We start from the raw sequence: 7,407 nt of genomic DNA, 5'->3' as shown, positions 1-7,407 counted from the left end.
ACTCTACCACCCTAACTTCTCACTCGAAGCATGTTTTGTCTGAGCTCCCCATTTCTGCCGCGTCTTCCAACAAACAGTTCGTGTCTCGTATCACCCACTGCTGTGATCGTGCCCGCCTTCAAACTGAAGCCACTCAAGCTACAAGGAAAATCACGCGTGGTACGACCCATCATTCAGTGTCTTTCCGTCCTGGAGACGAAGTGCTACTCTGGACACCTACTCGCATCCCCGGTCTGTGTGAAAAGTTTCTTAACCGTTTTATTCGGCCGTACTCGGTTCTAGAACAAACTTCCCCTGTAAACGGTCTCATCACATCTGGTTTCGCGGCATTGAGATTGTGCACGTGTCGTGTTTGAAACACTTTAACCGCCGACCTTGAGATATAATTTGCGACCAGGGTGGTCACTTTCGTTCGGGAGGAGGAAGGTTGCAAACACTGTGAGTGAACTTCATCTTCATCTGAGCGTAATCACCATCGGTCATCGTGTCGTGGGAAGAAGACAAAGTGTTGATGACGAGCTGTGGCTATAGTTGGTAGCTGCTGCTTCGGCTTAACTGAAATAGAAAGGTAAATTCCCTGTTGAGTCCTTCTGCTATATATATATATATATATATATATATATATATATATATATATATATATATATATATATATATATATATATATATATATATATATATATATATATATATATATAGCAGAAGGACTCAACAGGGAATTTACCTTTCCAGTTCAGTTCAGTTCAGTTCAGTCGTTCAGTCGTGTCCGACTCTTCGTGACCCTATTGACCATGTCACGCCACGCTTTCCGGTCTCTCACTATCTTCCTAACATCACATAACTTCATCTGCGGTGCCTCGAGGATGCCATCTAACCATCGCGTTCGCTGCCTACCCCTTTTCCGGCGACCCTCAACCTTTCCCAACATCAAATCTTTCTCCAGCGACTCCTCTCTTCTCATCAGATGACCAAAGTAGCTGAGCGATTTGATCTTCTGGAAGTCCAGGGAACTCTCAAGACTCTTCGCCAGCACCACAATTCAAACGCGTCAATTCTTCGGCAGTCAGCCTTTTTCACAGTCCAACTCTCGCATCCATACATCACAACTGGAAAGACCTTAGCACGAGTTATACGGATCTTGGTTGGCAGACTAATGTCTGCTCTTTACTAGGCGGTCAAGGCTAACCATTGCTCTCTTTCCCAGAAGCAGGCGTCGCCTAATTTCGTGGCTGCAGTCTCCTTCCGAGGTAACCTTGGAGCCCAAGAAGAGAAAATCTGTCACAGCTTCCACTTTTTGTCCCTTGATGCTCCAGGACTTGATAGGGCAAGACGCCATGACCTTTGTCTTTTTAATGTTCAGTTTAAGCCCAAACTTGTCACTCTCTTCTTGTACGCGCGTCAGAAGTCTCTTGAGTTCCGCTTCACTTTCTGCCATTAAAGTGGTATCATCCGCATATCTAAGGTTGTTGACACGTTTTCCAGCAATCTTCACTCCAGCTGAAGACTCGTCCAGACCGGCCTTCCTCATGATGCACTCTGCATGTAGGTTAAATAGGCAGGGCGACAGTATGCAGCATTGCCTCACTCCTTTCTCAATCGGAAACCAATCAGTAAGACCATGGCCAGTTCTGACTGTGGCCTCTTGCCCTTCATACAGGTTCCTGAGGAGACAGATGAGGTGAATTGGAACTCCCATCTCTTGGAGAGCTTGCCACAATCTGCTGTGATCTACGCAGTCAAACGCTTTCGCATAATCAATAAAGCAGAAGTAGATGGGTTTCTGGAACTCTCTTGCTTTTTCCATTAACCAGCGAAGGTTGGCAACTTGGTCTCTAGTTCCTCTGCCATTGCGAAACCCACCTTGCACGTCCGGAAGCTCCCGATCGACATACTGCTGCAGCCCACCTTGGAGGATTTTCAACATCACCTTGCTAGCATGCGAAATAAGCGCGATCGTGCGGTAGTTGGAACAATCTTTGGCACTGCCTTTCTTTGGAATGGGGACGTAAACTGACCTCCTCCAATCCTGTGGCCACTGCAGGGTTGTCCAAATCTTATGGCATAATGTATGCAGAATGTTAACAGCGTCATGGTTGAGGTTTTGAAGCAACTCAGCTGGAATGCCATCAATTCCGCTAGCTTTGTTCTTAGCAAGGCTGGCTAAGGCCCATTCAACTTCACTCTTCAGGATGCCCGGCTCGAGATCAGTGATCACAACCGTCTTATGTTCGGTTTGCACATTCGGGTCCTTCTTGTACAGTTCTTCTGTGTATTCCTGCCACCTCTTCTTTAACTCTGCGGCTTCAGTGAGGTCCTCGCCTCGTTTGTCCTTTATCACGCCCAGCTTAGCACAGAAGCTTCCTTTGATATATTTGATTGTCTTATACAGAGCTCTTGTGTTCCTTAATTGGCTGTTGTCCTAAACTGCTTGGCACTGTATGTTCAGGAAGGCATTCTTATCTCTCCTTGCTATTTTCTGAAAATCCGCATTGGGAACCTTGTACCTTTCTCTTTCTCCCATAACTTTTGCTATCCTCCTTTTCTCAGCTATTTGCAAAGCCTCTTCAGATAACCAGTTTGCTTTCTTGCATTTCTTTTGCTTTGGAACTACCTTAGTAGCAACTTCTTGTATTATATTACGAACATCAGTCCCCGTCTCTTCGGGCTCTTTGTCTTCTAGATCTAATTCTTGAAATCAATTCCTCACTTCCACAGCATATTCTAATGGAACTTGATCCAGATTATACCTGAAAGGCCTTCTTAGTTTTCTGCGTTTTCCTCAATCGAAGCTTAATCTTGGCAACAAGAAGCTGATGATCGGTGCCACAATTGGCCCCAGGCCTTGTTTTTACTGCTTGTATAGCGCTTCTCCATCTCTGCTGGAAAATAAAATAATCGATCTGATTCCTGTACAGTCCGTCCGGTGAAGTCCATGTGTATATTCGCCTCTTCTGTTGTTGAAAATGAGTATTCGCTATGGTCAGGTTGTTTTCTTGACAAAACTCTACTAGCCTCTGCCCAGCTTCATTTGGCTCACCAAGACCGAACTTGCCTGTAATTCCGGATATTTCTTCACTCCTGACCTTAGCATTCCAGTCTCCTATGAGAAAAACGACGCCTGATGATGGGTTGCGGTCTAAAAGGCATATTAGGTCCGCATAAAATCTCCCAACGTCAGCTTCTTCAGCAGCTGTGCTCGGTGCATAGACTTGGATAACTGTTATGTTGAAAGGGTGACCTCGGATCCGAAGTGAAATCATTCGGTCGTTTTTGGGGTTACCCTAGCACTGCTTTGCCCATTCTTCTGTTTACTATGAGAGCGACCCCATTCCTTTTCTTGGATTCGTGCCCACAATAAAAGACATAATGGTCGCCGGAGTTAAATTCTCCCATTCCGGTCCACTTCAGCTCGCTGATACCCAAGATATCAATGTTCAATCTGTCCATTTCTTGCTTGACGATATCCAGTTTACCTTGCGTCATAGATATTACATTCCATGTTGCTATGTGATACATCTCTTTGCAACATCGGACTTTCCGGTCGCTTCCCTACACATCCGCAACTGAGCGTCCTTTTTGCTTTAGCCCAGCCGCTTCATTCGTCCTGGAGCTACTAGGAATCGCCCTTTGTTCATCCCCAGTAACATGTGAGACGCCTTCCAACCTGGGGGGCTCATCTTCCGGCGCCATATCATTAATGGTATTGTGACTGGCCATAGGGTTTTCTTGGAAGGAAATACTGGAGTCGGTGGCCATTAAGTTCTCCAGTGAATCACATTTTGTCAGAACTCTCGCCGTGACCTGTCTATCTTGGGTGGCCCTACACAGCAGAGCTCACGACTTCATCGAGTTTCGCAAGCCAATCCGCCACGACAAGGCAGTGATCCATGAAGGGGTGTATATATATATATATATATATATATATATATATATATATATATATATATATATATCAGTTCAGTTCAGGCGTTCAGTAATGTCCGACTCTTCGTGACCCTATGGACCATGTCACGCCACGCTTTCCGGTCTCTCACTATCTTCCTAACATCACATAGCTTCATCTGCAATGCCTCGAGAATGCCATCTAACCATCGCGTTCGCTGCCTACCCCTTCTCCGGCGACCCTCAACCTTTCCCAACATCAAATAATTCTCCAGCGACTCCTCTCTTCTCATCAGATGACCAAAGTAGCTAAGCTTTAACTTTAGAATTTGACCCTCCAATGAGCAGTCAGGGTTTATGGTCGACAATATCGGCTGATTTGATTTTCTAGCAGTCCAAGGAACTCTCAAGAGTCTCCGCCAGCACCACAATTCAAACGCGTCAATTCTTCGGCGGTCAGCCTTTTTCACAGTCCAACTCTCGCATCCATACATCGCAACTGGAAAGACCATAGCACGGGTTATACGGATCTTAGTTGGTAGACTAATGTCTCTACTCTTTACTAGGCGGTCAAGGCTAACCATTGCTCTCTTTCCCAGAAGCAGGCGTCTCCTAATTTCATGGCTGCAGTCTCCTTCCGAGGTAATCTTGGCGCCTAAGAACAGAAAATCTGTCACAGCTTCCACTTCTTGTCCATTGATGCTCCAGGACTTGATAGGGCAAGACGCCATGATCTTCGTCTTTTTAATGTTCTGTTTAAGCCCAAGCTTCTCACTCTCTTCTTGTACGCGCATCAGAAGTCTCTTGAGTTTCACTTCACTTTCTGCCATTAAAGTGGTATCATCCGCATATCTAAGGTTGTTGATACGTTTTTCAGCAATCTTCACTCCAGCTGAAGACTCGTCCAGACCGGCCTTCCTCATGATGCACTCTGCATATAGGTTAAATAGGCAGGGCGACAGTATGCAGCCTTGCCTCACCCCTTTCTCAGTCGGAAACCAATCAGTAAGGCCATGCCCAGTTCTGACTGTGTCCTCTTGCCCTTCATAAAGGTTCCTGAGGAGACAGATGAGGTGAATTGGAACTCCCATCTCTTTGAGAGCTTGCCACAATCTGCTGTAATCTACGCAGTCAAACGCTTTCTCATAATCAATAAAGCAGAAGTAAATGGGTTTCTGGAACTCTTGCTTTTTCCATGATCCAGCGAAGGTTGGCAATTTGGTCTCTAGTTCCTCTGCCCTTGCGAAACCCAGCTTGCACGTCCAGAAGCTCCCGATCCACATACTGCTGCAGCCTACCTTGCAGGATTTTTAACATCACCTTGCTAACATGCGAAATAAGCGCGATCGTGCGGTATTTGGAACAATCTTTGGCACTGCCTTTCTTTGGAATGGGGATGTAAACTGACCTCCTCCAATCCTGTGGCCACTGAGTTGTCGAAATCTTTTGACATAATGTATGCAGTGTGTTAACAGCGTCGTGGTTGAGGTTTTGAAGCAACTCAGCTGGAATACCATCAATTCCGCTAGCTTTGTTCTTAGCAAGGCTGGCTAAGACCCATTCAACTTCATTCTTCAGGATGCCCGGCTCGAGATCAGTAGTCACAACCGTCCTATGTTGGGTTTGCACAACCGGGTCCTTCTTGTACAGTTCTTCTGTGTATTCCTGCCACCTCTTCTTTATCTCTGAGGCTTCTTTGAGGTCCTTGCCTCGTTTGTGCTTTATCACGCCCAGCTTAGCACAGAAGCTTCCTTTGATATCTTTGATTGTCTTATACAGAGCTCTTGTGTTCCTTAATTGGCTGTTGTCCTCAACTGCTTAACACTGTATGTTCAGGAAGGCATTCTTATCTCTCCTTGCTATTTTCTGAAAATCCGCATTGAGAACCTTGTATCTTTCTCTTTCCCCCATACCTTTTGCCATCCTCCTTTTCTCAGCTATTTGCAAAGCCTCTTCAGATAACCAGTTTGCTTTTTTGCATTTCTTTTGCTTTGGAACTACCTTAGTAGCAACTTCTTGTATTATATCGCGAACATCAGTCCACATCTCTTCGGGCTCTTTGTCTTCTAGATCTAATTCTTGAAATCGATTCCTCACTTCCGACAGCATATTCTAATGGAATCTGATCACGATCATACCTGAAAGGCCTTCTAGTTTTCTGCGTTTTCCTCAATCGAAGCTTAATTTTGGCAACAAGAAGCTGATGATCGGTGCCACAATCGGCCCCAGGCCTTGTTTTTACTGCTTGTATAGCGCTTCTCCATCTCTGCCGGCAAATAATATAATCGATCTGATTCCCGTACATACCGTCCGGTGAAATCCATGTGTACAGGCGCCTCTTGTGCTGTTGAAAATGAGTATTCGCTATGGTCAGGTTGTTTTCTTGACAGAACTCTACTAGCCTCTGCCCAGCTTCATTTGGCTCACCAAGACCGAACTTGCCTATAATTCCGGATATTTCTTCACTCCCGACCTTAGCATTCCAGTCTCCTATGAGAAAAACGACGTCTGATGATGGGGTGCGGTCTAAAAGGCATATTAGGTCCGCATGAAATCTCTCAACGTCAGCTTCTTCAGCAGCAGTGGTGGGTGCATAGACTTGGATAACTGTTATGTTGAAAGGGTGACCTTGGATCCGAAGTGAAATCATTCGGTCGTTTTTGGGGTTGTACCCTAGCACTGCTTTGCCCATTCTTCTGTTTACTATGAGAGCGACCCCATTCCTTCTCTTGCATTCGTGCCCACAATAAAAGACATAATGGTCGCCGGAGTTAAATTCTCCCATTCCGGTCCACTTGAGCTCGCTGATACCCAAGATATCTATGTTCAATCTGTCCATTTCTCGCTTGACGATATCCAGTTTACCTTGCGTCATAGATCTTACATTCCATGTTGCTATGTGATATATCTCCTTGCAACATCGGACTTTCCGGTCGCTTCCCGACACATGCACAACTGAGCGTCCTTTTGGCTTTAGCCCAGCCGCTTCATTCGTCCTGGAGCTACTAGGAATCGCCCTTTGTTCATCCCCAGTAACATGTGGGACGCCTTCCAACCTGGGGGGCTCATCTTCCTGCGCCATATCGATAATGGTATTGTGACTGGCCATAGGATTTTCTTGGCAGGAAATACTGGAGTGGGTTGCAATTACCTTCTCCAGTGAATCACATTTTGTCAGAACTCTCTGCCGTGACCTGTCTATCTTGGGTGGCCCTACACAGCAGAGCTCAATATATATATATATATAAACAACAGATGGGAGGACACTACCAAACTAAGTAACGTAGTCTTTTATCTGACTGACGTGTCGAACCTTTGGTTTCGCAACCATGAGGCAGACCTGCCATCTTGGTCTGCATTTAAGAATAATTGTTCGGAACTGTTCCGCCGCCCTGCAGTTCGCATGCTCCAAGCAGAACAACGCTTGCGCGAGTGCACTCAGCAGGCCGAAGAGTCGTTCACCAGTTATATTGAAGACATCATTGACCTCTGCAAGCGTGTCGACCCCCTAATGTCCGAAGCGGA

This window comes from Amblyomma maculatum, chromosome 4 (genome assembly GCF_055883805.1).
Source record: "Amblyomma maculatum isolate TAMU_Amacu chromosome 4, ASM5588380v1, whole genome shotgun sequence".
NCBI classification, from domain to species: domain Eukaryota; kingdom Metazoa; phylum Arthropoda; class Arachnida; order Ixodida; family Ixodidae; genus Amblyomma; species Amblyomma maculatum.
Note: the sequence above shows the minus strand (reverse complement) of the source record.